Raw genomic sequence first — 14,600 nt, 5'->3', positions numbered from 1 at the left:
GTGAGCTAGCTAGGGGAAAATAGAAATAGTACGTGTGATATGATGAGATGTAAGTTGGATTAAAATGTAAGAGTAATTGAATGTATTTATAAGGGTGTAAAAAGTAAAGAACTAAGTTGACTTTAAAGTTGGTAAACTATTCTAAAAAAGGAAAAGGAAGGTGTGTTTGAAATCTTTAAATACTAGAGGCTTTTTTGAGAGATAACTAAAAATAGAAGTTTGTGTGTATCTTGAATTGTAGGGAAGTAGTAAGTTAATTTAAGTTGCATGCATGTTTAAATTACTTGAACAATAAGGTCCCTAATACGATGCATGAGGCTCATTCTACGTCTACAAGTGAACAAGGCTGCTTAGTACCAAGAGATTACAAAAGAGATTCTTGAAAAGATTCTTGAAGATAAGATTATATTCTCTAATTACTTACTAATAGCACATCAATAAGTCATGCACCATTTTCTCTATATTAGGGTCGAAAAAAATAACCAAATTCATCTAGCTTTAACGTTAGTACGTAAAATCTTCTGTATAGGGTGCACGCTTTTAAGAATATATAATTCAAAATATAAAATTATTCCAAAATCCGTTAGATGTTCATTTGGCATAAGGAACCTATTGATTTATTTGCCAAATCCGCCTCTAATTCCCTTGCATGTGTAATTGATGTTACAATCAATATTTTAGTAAGGTATAGTAATATCAATTATAACCACACATATATAGTATTTTAAGTTTTTAACACATGTAATTAGCTTCTTAATTTTACCCAACGTTTTAAAAAAATCCATATATATACTTTAACTTGTTTAGTGTTTTCATTTCTTCCATTGGAAGCTAACACTATTAATAAGTCAATAGCTTGATTTCCATGTCCTTATGAATGAAATAATGAATACATTATTCTTCAATCTATTACCAAATAAAGGGTTGACTTTTGAGTTCTTAATCAAATAATAAAGTGGTGTATGTTCAACTTCTTGTTACAGGAAACATCAGCTTAAAGTCAACTCCATGCATCTTCCATGTACTCGTATTGTTAAAATGGCTAGCTCAATAAAGTAAAGCAGAAACCTAATATGCAAGCTATTGCAAGCTAAGCCTCAAGAATGAAACAAGTGTGAAATGAGAAGCATTATTATTTCTGTTGTTAATATAACATTAATATAATTACCTCCTGTTAACAACTCAAAGGGTGCAAGGAAAACAACATTAATTAAGCAACAAGAATAATGGGCGACTAACCGTGTGACTAATTAGAAGCATGAGGCTCAGCTCATTATACTAGTATACTCAACGTTTACAAGTGAAATAACTTGTTAGTACCAAGAGATTACAAAAGAGATTATTCTTGAAGAAGTAGATTCTTGAAGATCTTATACATATAATCCCTTAGAACATCAATAATAATAACAATAAAAAATATATTCTATTTTCCCTATATTGTGGCCGGAATAGATTAAATCTATCTCTAATGTGAATGTGTATAGTATGTAGCATCGGGTGTATGTTTATAAGAATAATCCAAACTTTCTATCTATTCCAAAATTCATTAGTTGTTCATTTATCAAAAGAAAATGGCAATCTATCTTAATATAAAAATTAAAGGCAATGTCTGTCAAATTGATCAATTACACATATAATATAGCATTTTAAATACTTTATAAGCAATAACTTTTTTCTTTAATGGTTTAAAGGACTCTTGCCAAACCTTCAATTCAATCCTCATATTATTTTATAATTTGATCTATACATACAATATTACAGTATTTGCAAGTCAGACACATGAAAGAGGAAAGGGTGAGGATTGGAATCATCACCGTCAAGTATTGCAGTTGAGAGGATTCAATCTTATGATCTCGATTAAGGTTATAAGTTAATTAAATCCCCAACCTTAATTATACTAATTTAATTAAGCCTTATTCCATATATGTATTATTAGCTTATTAATTAGTTTTTCCAAACATCCTAATAAATAAATCCCTAACTTGTACAATGCTTGCCTTTCATGTTAATGATTTATTTGCATTAGTATAATAATTTATTAAAACATTAAGACTCATTTCTTTCATTGGAAGCTAACACTACTCATAGGTCAATAGCTTGGTTTCCATGTCCACATATATGAATACATAATTTTTCTTCATCAATCTATGAACAAATAAAAGGTTGACTTTTGAGTTCATAATTATTACAGAAAGTGGTGTATGTACAACTTCTTGTTAAAGGAAAAAATCAGCTTGAAGTCAACACCATGCCTTTTCACTATATTCGTATGGTCAAAATGGCTAGCTCAAAAAGTAAAGGCAGCAGAAATCTAATAAGCAAGCTATTGCAAGCTAAGCCTCATGAGAAGCATTAATTCTGTTGTCAACTAACAATCTCAACATAACAATATAATTATTGCATGTTAACAACTAACTCAAAGGCTGGCCTGGAAAACAACATTAAGCAACAAGACTAATATAATGGACGACAAACTGTGTACCTAATTACATTAACACTGTTTTTATAGTCAACTTTCAGTATTAACATAGATATGGATCCCTTTTGTTAACTTAGAATTGCAACACTTATTGGAAGTAATAGAAGTATATTGCAAAGCACACTTGCTTTTTTGTACAATGACATCATCATGATGTCAATGTGACATCATCGTAACGTCAACATAACATCATCGTGGCATCATTAGTGTCAGCAATTACCTCAATAATTTTTAACAGTACATACAGTCAGTCTATTCTCTGCCTGTTTTTTTCCTTTTCAAAACCATAAATATGAAGGGTTTGTTCAAATTGACTGAACTGAACCGAACTTATTGGAGCTTAACTGAACTGAATATTTAATGAGAGAGAGAAATTAAAATAATATCTGAACTTAACTTATTGGAGGTGAACCGAACTGAACTTATTGGAGGTGAATTGAACTGAACTGAAAATAAGCTGAAGAGAACAGACCCTAAATACATAGTTCAATTATATAAAAATATACTTGTGTCAAGTACTCCTTCAATGTTCTTTTTACAAGGTGCAACGAATTGATTTTACAAAGACTCAAGAGCTTTATATAAAAATATACTTGTGTCAAGAGCTTGAGTTGAACTTGTTAATTAAAATAGTACTTCTTCTATATTTATATACTTGTAACACACTAGTTTTAATTAACCGCACTTACAGAAAGATAATAGACTAATTAAATGTGTAAAATAATTGAAATAATTTTTCCATCAATAATTTCAAACCAATACTAATACCTTGAGAATATTGGAAACTTGTAAAGAATAAAACCGGACTTTGAGAATGCGTTAAGGTTAGTCAGGAGCGGTTTAATGACTATAACACTCCTTAATAAAAATGTGTAAAAAGTAAGTGTATACTCTTTTAGCATGAGTAAAAATATAGAGCTAGGAATGTGACGAGCCTATTCGCAAGCTGCTTAGGCTACAGATTTTTAACAACATCTGTCTTACCAATATAAGACCACCTTGTAGGTGGACAAAGAGTAGAGTGAAACTAGGATACATGCTTGTAGTGACTCTCAAAAGTGGTCTTAGAATGATAAAGCGATCTTTAGTAAATGTTTCTCGTTATGATCATTGTTACCGGTGTTTACACTTCAATTTTCATTATTATGCACAAAACACAACTTGTAGGTTTGGTTGTACATGCAATTTAACGATGAAAGAATATCAAGAGCCTAATACGATTCATTTTTTTCTTGATCCGTATTAGACCCAACAACCTACATGATAGTATATCTTTTTTGGACCTTGAGTGAGATTCGAACTCGTGACCTTAAGGTTACAATGTGAGCTCCTCATCAAATCCACTCGGCTAGGCACATTAGAAGTGGGGAGGGTAAAGGAAAACCCCATCCCAAAGTGTCTCTAAGGGTGTTTAATCCAATAACCTGACGGGTTACGAAATGCAAACCTTACCACTAAATCAATCGAGTCTAAATTCACAAAACTTGAAGTGATGAACTTATGCCAGGACTCCAGAAGTAATGGCGGATACTGAAAGCAGTGAACCACCGAAAATGGTCGTCAAATTTCGAGCAAGAGACTACGCCGCAGAAGCAAAGGCACATTCTCTCCCTCGAATTCCGGCCGATCTTCATCCTCTCTCCTCTACTCCTTCTCTCTCTCCTCAGGTTTTCGTTCTCAACTTTCTGTTCATGTTTATTTCGATTAAAATTAGCTATGTTATTTGCAGAAAAATTCAATTAATTTGTGCACTCGACAAATTGCATTAGAAATTTGTTGACTTGTTCATCAGTAGTTTAAAATTCGTTGATTTCTCTAAATTAATTTGATGTGTATGATTAGGAGGAATGTAATGAGGAAATCGGAATGTAATTTTTGCACATTGAATTAATGCATTGTTAATTGTTCTGATTTCTGAGGGTTTGATCATGCAAATTAAGTGAAATTGATCATTTTTGATGTAGATAACTCAACACTGATTAATTTCGACCTTTGTTTCGAACATTTTGGTATATTTTGGATTATTTTTCTGTTCACGGAATGAATTTATACTTATGCATGAAACAAATTATTTTGTGCACTCGGGAGTGTGATGCGCATCATAGTTCATAACAAAACACATATCCTCGAGGTTATATACGACTCAGAATAAATATTATGTAAGTATGATAAAATGACATGCAATTATATTGAAAAACAACATTAATTTGGAGGATGACACTCACTTGCTCAAAATAACGATATCTTTTTTTCAAGACAAATTAGACAATGCATTGAAATGAATGATCTAATCATAATTTAGAAGGACTAGATCTCCACACTGATGACTGATCACACCTAGTGGAGTCAAACATTTTCTCTTCGAAAAGAAAACCAAAAAATTTAGAATGAAACTGAGAGATTTTGCACTTACTATTTTTGTGATTCAGGGTGCGATACTGCGATTGGTGCATAGAAAAACAATTGTTAATTAGAAGAGCCTTTATTATTTATGTGAAATGCCGCCTATTGATTAATAAATGTTCATTTTAATTTTATATTTTCTCTGTCTGCTTACCAATTGCTTGTGCAATAATTTGTGCTTTAGGTTGATGTTAAAGATGAAGAGAAGGATGACACTTTTGATCCTTTACGAGCACCACGTGGCAGCATAGTTGTGCCTTCCAAAAACTCAGAGGATGCTCCATATGCTTCTAAATCAGATATCTCAAGCAGTTATGTTCAACCTCTCGGGAAAGATTGGACCACATTTAAGAAATTTTTGGTGCAGAAGTTTCCTCCTTCTAAGACGGTTGCAGTTTCATCGGTACGCGTGGCAGTCACCTGAACATCTTATATACTTAAAGTAGGCCAATATCCAAACCTAGTTGAAAACTAGAGACCCAAAACTGGCTCAACCTGTATAGGTACTCAAAAGACCCCTAATTACAATATGATCCGACCCTAACCCAAACCTGAATTGAATTGCCATATTGTCATCTCTAAAGCAAATTTTGTATGTCTATTGCTTGCATCTACCCCATTTTCTTTGCTAGATCCTGGAAGTTCTTAAATAATCAAGCTGAACCCTTTTGTAGTTTCCAATGTGTCGTAAGAGATATGCCCTCTTCTGATATTTTCTGTTGAAATGAATGTTTTGTTTGACAAAGTTGCCTGAAAAACTCATTAGAAAACAATCAATTTTTGTTCTTCTAAAATTGTTTGGAATTTTTTTAGTAGCTGACTGAAGGAATCATGGTTTAGCCTCAATATTTTCACATTTCTCATGTTAGAACATGTAATATCTTTACTCTTTAGTAAGCTGTTATAATGACATCTTTGTTTCCATCATTTTCAGGCTGCTGATTTGGTGGTCGGAAATCATAAGGGTAATTGGGATCCTTTTCTCTCTTTATTATTATTATTATTTTTTTTTTATTTATATGTCAGCTTCTTTGTTTCTACCTTTTTGTAAAACATGCAAGTATACAACCCGTTTTTGATGTTATGACTTTTTCCCCTCACAAATGCTGCTGGTTTGCCTCTTTAATGCTTTAAGCTACCTTACTCATTCCAAAATGATGCCTATTTATGCAGCATATGAGAAATTGAATACGCATTTGGATGAACTGGATGATCCACAGGGATCAGCTGTTGAGGATGTAAAATTTATCACACAGCAAGAGTATACTGCAAGATTAAGTGAAATGAAGAATGAAATTCTTTGTACTTGGGCTGCTGGTGATCATTTTTAAATCTCTGAAGTTATCTGTTAAGGCAAGTTGATGAAAGTTGTAGGATTTTTTCATTATCTTTAGTTGGACTCTGACCTTATGTATTCCAGGCACCCTGCCACATCTTCATTATCATTTCCTAGTTAAATATAATAAGCTGATATATAGGTGAAGTGATCTTTGTATTTTTAGCTGTAAAATTCTTCTAAGGCCATTTCTGGTAGGTTTTTTTTTTTTTCCTTATTCAAGATCATCACGGGTTTCTATGTGATTGGTATGATTGAAACCTCTTAATTAGCAGCAGAGACTAGCCAGAGAGTATATAAAAAGAAGAGATAAATTGCCTTAGAACAACCAGACAGACATAGCAATATCACTGTCAAGGAGGGCATATATTTATTTGGAGAGTGAATGACCACTGTAGTTATTTTTCTATGTGCTTGCAGGTTTCCTTCTGGGTTCAAATATTCTTCTACGCTTTAATTGTTAGTGATTTCCCCCATTTATTGAACTCTGTGAATTTATTATTGATTTGCTTCTCATTTGTGCTCTAGAAGTGATTGTAGGAGAAACTTTGCTTTCTCTTTTACCATTTCTTGTGGTCACTTGGGGATTAAGGAAATAAGTTTTCATTGCTTCCCACAAAGTTGCCAGACAAGCCACTTTTTGTGGAATCAGAATTGTGATTTTACCTCAAAAAATGTGTTTAAGATGAGTCCAATTTAATGTAGATAAGGGGTTCCATTTTTATTATAACAACTGAAAATAAGTTAAAAATTGTATTTTCTCAAGCAGTTTTGATATTTTTCTCTTTATGTAACATGGAATTCAGAGATTGCTTAATTTGCAGGTTGCTAGGCTATTGAGGGATACGGCTTTGCTGCAATTTTATCCAACCTTGTTTACTCTTGCTACTGACATATTGGATATGCTTGGTGATATGGTATGGGAGCGCATCAAGCAGAAGGCCGAATTTTCAGAAGATGGTTCACAGATTCATGCTTTGCCAGGTTTTCGTCTTGTTTTTAATCATCACATTCTGCATTTTTTGGGTCTTGCTTCAATTTTTGGGAGTGCATTAAGCAGAAGGCCGAATTTTCAGAAGATGGCCCAATAAGGTTTAATAAGGTCCAATAAGATAAGATAAGTCATAAGTTTATGACTAACAAAATAAGATAGTATAAAATGAACTCAAGTGAAGAGAACATTACATTAATTCTTTCTTCTTTCTTATACTTCCTGCACTTCCTTTTGGTTGTTTTTCAGAAACAGTGCCCTCTTATTAGGGTTCAGGGATGTCAGTAGATGCGGGATTAGTGTATGAAAATATTCTTTCCATCAATTTAAGATAATTATGGTTATCTGAAATTTGCGATTGGTTTATGATAGAGGATTTCCAAGCGAGTGATGTTTGCTCAGATGCAAAAGAAACCTGTCACAATTGGTTTTGCAAGATCGGTTCCATACGTGATCTGCTGCCTCGAATGTGAGATTACTGCTTCTTACTCTAATATGTTCCTTATTGTTTAAAATCCTGCTTGCATTTAGATGCATTGAGGCACATATAAATGCAGATAACTTGCACTGAGATCCTAACATCCTCATTCACTTACCACTGAATGCTGAGATCCATAGATATGCAGAAAACAAATGATGAATACTCTCATAATGTATTGTCTTAAGTTTTGTTAATTTTTTATATTCTATTATTATAATCTGATAAATTACGTTGTAGAGGCCATTTGTCCAACACTCCAACTGCTTATATCATCTAATCATCTGTTCGATATTCTTATTCTAAAGATTTCTCTTCTTCAATATCTCTTATGCTTTTCTGAAGAATTAACTTTAATGCATAAATGTTACTTGTATTATCTATGCACCTAGTCTGCTGATTGCTATATCTTGTATTAACTGGTTTAACGAGCTGGTAAATTGCTGATTGTTTTAAAGTGTTTGGTCTTTAAGTGTTAAATATTAGCAAATTCTGTGTATGTAATAGCCAAAAAAGCTTATTTGAAAAAGCTCATATAACAAACTTTTTTAAAAAGAGTTTTTTGAGCCTCAAAAACTCTTTTCAAATGGTCAAACCTCTAGGCCTCAAAGCTAAAAACTCTCCTGAAAAAACTGTTTACAAAGCAAGGCCTTAACCAACTTAAGTTTCTTTAATTAACTCACCTACTTTGTAACAATCTTTCTCCTGTCAACTCATACATACCCTTCTCCATTACTCCTATCGTAACAACCAATATCATCACCTACCAAACCACTACTCCCACAGTAACCACCGCCCACCTCACTAAAATCACCGACCACCCCCATTACTCTGTCCGAAACCACCACCTCCAACCCCACCGAGCCTTTGATAGTTTCAAAACCACCATCCACCTTTACAAATCTCATCAAAAACCACCACCCACCTTCACCACTTTTTTGCCAAAACAGTCTTATTCCATCACCACTGCTATTTAGTTCCCCATCTCATTCTTGAATTTACTCTCTCCTCTCTTAATTGTACTGGTGCCCGACGGTCATGATGACGGTGATTGGGATGAGGAGAAAAAGGAAGATGGGTTGTTTTTTGTGATGGAATTATTTTACTAATCCATTTATCTTTATAAGTAACTTTGATTGATTTTTTTAGATCTGGATATTTTTCTTTGAAATTGAACTATCTAACTCAGATATATCAAGTTTCGTTGTTGTTGTTTTTTTCCTAGTTGATTTTAGGGCGATGGTGGAGGCGGCAGCGGTAGGGGTTGTGGAGATGGACGGTTATGGCTGTTAATTAATGAAATTGGTAATCTGCAGGGATGACTGATGAATTTAAGGGAGTAAGGTGAATAATTAAAGGGGTTAATGAAAGAGTTTAGTCATTTGGGGACCAGTGAATAGTAATTTTCTTAAAATGTGTGCTAAAGGGTGTTATGCAATTATTTAAAAATGGAGGAAGCAATATTATATTGTAAAAAAATCGATTTTCTTGTTATAAATTGTGCATCGCATGAGTTCTAATCTTGTTCATTACTATTTTACTTATAAATGTGTGTGTTAAAATATGGGCGTGTCAAACAATGCAGCTACAGCCCAATCCATTTTCATGATGTTGCTATAGTGGAATAATATGGATTGAGGATTCACATGGATAGGGACACAATTTAGCAACTATTTATGCTGAAGATTAGATACAGTAGAGTTCTAAATCAAGTAAGATTTGTTTGGAAACCACCTATCATTTATTATATTTTATTTTATTTGTTTGGAAATGTAATATGCTTAATTAGTTTCTTGCACACTAATTAGAATTTGTTCCTGAGTTTTTAATCTATTTATATTGATGTAATTATATTTAGTGTGATAAAGATAATTTACTTTTAGAGTGTAAAGCCTTTGAGAGAGAAATTTTATTGTTGTGAAGCTTCGAACATGTTATCAATCTGGCTTTACTGTCTTGGTCCATTGCCATTAACATCAAACTCAAGAATCATTGTTATGATCCATCGAAATGCTTAACAAGATTTAATAAATAACAGAAGTTTTTTTTTTTTTAATTATTTTTTTTATTTATTTTTTTTTTTTTTTTTATGCAACCCTGTTATAACTTTTGACATTTCTTCTGGTTTTTTTTGCCACTACCTTATGAGAAATTTTGTATTTCAGCTACTTGGAGCTTGCTATATTGCCTTGTTGGCGTTTTTTACTTGATGATACCACTGATGTAATCCAACGCTTGCTGGCGATGATGCGTGGGCTAGGCAATCCCTTGGCATCTGCATATTGTCATCTATATATGGTCTACTGTGTTCAGAAATTACCTTTATGCCAAAATGGTATAATTCAATTGAAACTTGCATATTTATTTTGTAGTACCTGTTGGGTTTATGCTTAATATGTATGCCTGTTCTTTTGTTTCTTGTTTATTTTTTTTTTATTTGTTATTTACGTCGATGTGGTTCAACTTTCAATTTTACTGTATTTGATTCAAAGAAGTTCCAAAAGCTTTCACTAAATGTAGGGGAAAAAAAAAATGGCTTTTGACAACTCAAAGTATTGGTTTTTTATATTAATTATGATACCATTTATAAACTACCCAATTTGCAGGGTATCTTGTTACTTGCATTAAAGACATTAATCGCATGATGGTACCTCTTGTTGCATCGAAAGAAACCACAGAAGGTAGAAACACCCAGAATAATCAAGTCCTTGTTCACCTCATGGAACCATCCATGTGGTACATCATGAAATGCTTATTTAAGGATCATCAGGTCAGTGAGATATTAAGTATGTAACTTTAGTGATTTCTATGTTATTTGCATGCTCATTCCCATAGGACCACTGTACATAGAAATTAGAGTGATATTTAAAGTTTTTTGTTCTGTATCTTTTTTCAGGTTATTCTTTTCTTAATCTTAGTCTATGGTTTCCTTGAATCTGTCTTTTCTTCTGTTTCTTTCCCTCATGCTTAATGGATTTTGTAATTCTTGAACTTCTTACATGTGGCTTTTCCTTCTTCCTACTGATGACTGATCTTATTTGCTTGGGACTATAACATCCCCCTATCTTCAAGGCTAGTTTCTCTTCTCTTTCATAGCTTTCTAGATCTTGGAGCTTACAAGTTCAAAGATAGATATGAACTTTAGTTCATGCTTTCTGGTTTGATTAGTCATTAATGAGTTTAGCTCTTACGCTCTTGCTATATCTATTTCATTGTCTTTTCTTTTTTCATGTATCAAATTGGATTTCCATCAGATTCAAACTCTGTTTTGACAAGGAATTGTTTTTTGAGAGCCATTGAGTGCAATTATAACTTGTGCTGGCAATAATGTTTAAGTGTGATCTCAGCTTGAGGTTTGCTGGCAATAATAGAAGCCAGTGGTGTTTTGTGGTTGGCGTAGTCTTGACGTTAAACTTAGGAAGTACAAGATCTTCAATTTCTCTAGTATAAACCTAAATCACAAGAAAACTTAGAAGCAAATCTTTGTTTCTGAATAAGTAGCTTTGCTTGCTTCTAGAATTTCAGGATGCGGCTAGATCCTAGGTCAGATATAGTCATACATATTATCAGTTAAGGGTACATATTTGTTGTATATGAAAATCATTTACATTTAAATAGGACTAGGTGTCCTGTACTCCTCTGTTAGCTATTAGAGTGTTGTAACTACACCATGCATCACTGAAAGACAAAGCATTGAAAAGCCTGAAGAAATCTCAAAGCTAAAGCTTATAAAACTACTCTAGTCAGTCCCGTAGTCCCCTAACCGCATTATGATACATCTCTGACCACAAAACAGAGGATTTCCAATCTAGTGCATGACAAAGGTAATTTTTTGGTGCATTAACATAGGTTGCTTACTGCAACCTTTAAGTCTTATAAAGTCTAGTCAGAAATAAGCTAAGAACACAACATTATCAAAAATAGCAATGCAAAACTGCTGCTTATAAGAAGGGATCATATGAATTCAGAAGTCTAGCTTATTTTCTATGTGAATTTGTTGTTAATAGAGAGAAATGGTTTTGCTATTTGTGTCTTCTATTGTGAAAAGCGGATGGTTCCTTTTCAGTGCCGGAGACTGCTATATGTATATTCAGATGATGGTCTGTTTTTGGAATTTTCAGCATTTTCATGTTTCCGAGATGCAGTAAGTGGATTTTGAATTTTTAATAACAAGAGTCTATCCCTAGTCATGTGTTGGATGCAGGCTTGGGTAACTGCTTACATTAAGAAGGCATTATGCAGAATGTTGTTTCCACTGAGAATTGTATGCATTATGCTACCTTAAGGCTATATGACATCTTATCAACCCCAGTGTATAGGCTTGACAGTACAGCTCTTGGCTGTAAGGATGGTGATGATAGAGTAGTGGACTACTGGACTGTCTTGGGATGATGGGTTAGAATCATTTGTATTGTACTTATGTCCATGTTACATAAACCAATATTGGAGGATTTCTGATGACTTAGGTTTGTTATCATGCGCTGTGCGCCTGTGCCTCATCTCACTCCTTGCAGATTGGAACTTCATTGGGAAGGATTGAGCTCTTTCCTAGGTGAAGACCTCTCTGGACGTGACTTACCATTGATCATACTATACACTACTTAATTTTTCCATTAATATCTGTGCTGTGCTGAGAAGAAAGTGTCTTTTTTGCATTGCTTTGTAATACTTTCTTGGACTTTTATTATTGAATGTCCATCATAGTGACATAGTCTCTTGGCTTAGAAAATATTTGTTTGTAAAGTTTTGGTATGCTTTCTTCTTGTGGATAAATCCTCTTATTTTAAAGTGCCTAGTGGGGAGGGAAAGGGGTGGCTTCTACTTACTGATCTATTACACTAATGGTTTCCCTAAAAGTTTGCATTTAATACTTGTCTTTAGCTCTCTGGTTATCTCACTCATCTGTGTAACATAAAATACAAACCATTTATACTGCTAGCTGACATTTGTGTGTTTGTGTGTGTGTGTGTGTGTGTGTGTGTGTGTGTGTTTTAAGCAAGGATGCAATACACTTTTCAAGCTTGGAATCACAAGGAATTTATCAGAGTTGTTTGGCGAACATTCTTGTGTCTCACTCAATCTTCATCATCTACTTAAGGAACTCCCACCTGAGGCTGTTAGATCTAATATTCTGCACATTCTTGACCTCATTGAGTGCGGCATTGGTTCATCCTTTGATCAGGTCTCTGTGTATTTTTGCTTCAAAAAAAAAAAAAAGATCTCTCTGTATTTCTCCTGAGTTGAAATCTTAACAAATATTTATCCGATGTATGCTTTCAGGGGAATTGTTCAATACTCATTTGTTTTATACTTTCACCCTAATTTTTAGTGTATGAATTTCCGGCTCCTTGGATTCAGGCTTTATGAAACAGACGCTCCTGTGGAGATCGTCAATGTGGTTTTGGAGCGAGTGATTCAGGTCTATAATGTTTTTACATGATTAATTCATTCTTTCAGTTCATTTGTACCACCTGATCTTTCTTGATGTATACCTGTTTTTTGCAATCGTTTGCTTGTAGTTTTGATCTTGAGGGTAATTTATCTTATAGGTCAGGGATGCATGTATGAAATTATCTATTTTGTTTCAGTTAGATAAGTGCTTGAAACTAGATCCTGATTATCAAGAGCTGTTACCTGCCATATTGTTAAGCTTTCATTATAATACACGGCTTTTCTCCTCACTCTATTCACTCTTCTTAGGTTTACTGAAACAAAATTATTCGCGTGTGTTATTCTTGAGATATTGTCTGTGTAAGATTAAGCAGAGACAAATAGATATTGATGTTGGATCATGGATTGTATATATCTCCAGTTGCCATTAGAGCTGATTGTATATCGTCAAGTTTCATGTTGCAGCTTTTAACATGGAGCATGATTATAATTGCTCTTTACATCTTCCTATCAATGTTGCTGACTAATATATGGAATTTCAGGATGTTATTGAGTACCAAGTCCTGGATGATTACCTAAAAGTCATAGATGGTTATGTTGATGTTGTTCTTCAGAATCAGATGGTGAGTAAGAGTAGCTGTTAAATGATCCTACTCTGCAGTTGCTTGAAAACAAATGTGGCTTTTTTTAAACCCGATTATTGATTGAATACATGGTTTTAAGAGTTGATTTGATAAAAAAAAGGATGTAAATACTGTTTTTTTTTTTAACCTGATAGAAAGTGTAGACCCGTTACTTAATCCTTCTTAGTTCCTCCTGATCAACTGTATTTTTTATAACAGAAAATTCAATTGGAAGGGCTACTTGAGAGGATTGCAGAGCGAGCATGCAACAAATGGATAAAAGACAGTGAGCTCGAGAGCTTGCAGTCTGTTTTTATCAAGATTCTTAGTCATACAAAGTGCTTGGAAGATATTATAGAGCTGGTATCTCTCCTACTGTCCTCACATTTATGTGTCTCAGATTTGATTAGATGTTGTATGCTGTAAAAGTGTGCTGGAGCACAACTAGTTTATTATTATTACTCCCATTTCATGATTTTTGTTTTTCGAGGTTATGCCTATACACAAGTTACATAATTGTTTCATACAATTCTAATTAGTATATTCATTGGTGTTTTAAATTGCAAGTTTTTAGTGCATTGATATTGTAATTACTATGTAATGTGATAAAGAATACTACGCCATAAGTTGCTGTGTTGACATATTTTACCCCTACCTTCCCTTTAAAAAAGAACATTTAACTTGAATTGTGTGACTATATGAAGTATTTGCATGCTCTTAGTTTTATGTTTCCAAATGAAGTTACTGGAGTACATGCTACTGATGCTAGTCATCTCAATATCAGTTTTGATGGTCCTTGCAGAATTTCTTTGCTGAAATCATGGATGTCATGCGTGGGACTTCAAAGAATGCCATCAATATGCGTATTCTTGAAATTGCTACCAGGTACATAGTATCAT

The 14,600-nt window shown here is 33.5% G+C and overlaps 1 pseudogene; it reads left to right on the top strand.

Moving 5' to 3' along the window:
* The first annotated feature begins 3,978 nt into the window (after positions 1–3,978).
* Positions 3,979–14,600, top strand: part of LOC110723635 — a 39,509-nt pseudogene continuing 28,887 nt past the window's right edge.

Source organism: Chenopodium quinoa, unplaced genomic scaffold, assembly GCF_001683475.1.
Source record: "Chenopodium quinoa cultivar QQ74 unplaced genomic scaffold, ASM168347v1, whole genome shotgun sequence".
NCBI classification, from domain to species: domain Eukaryota; kingdom Viridiplantae; phylum Streptophyta; class Magnoliopsida; order Caryophyllales; family Amaranthaceae; genus Chenopodium; species Chenopodium quinoa.
This window is presented reverse-complemented; position numbering and strand designations above follow the sequence as displayed.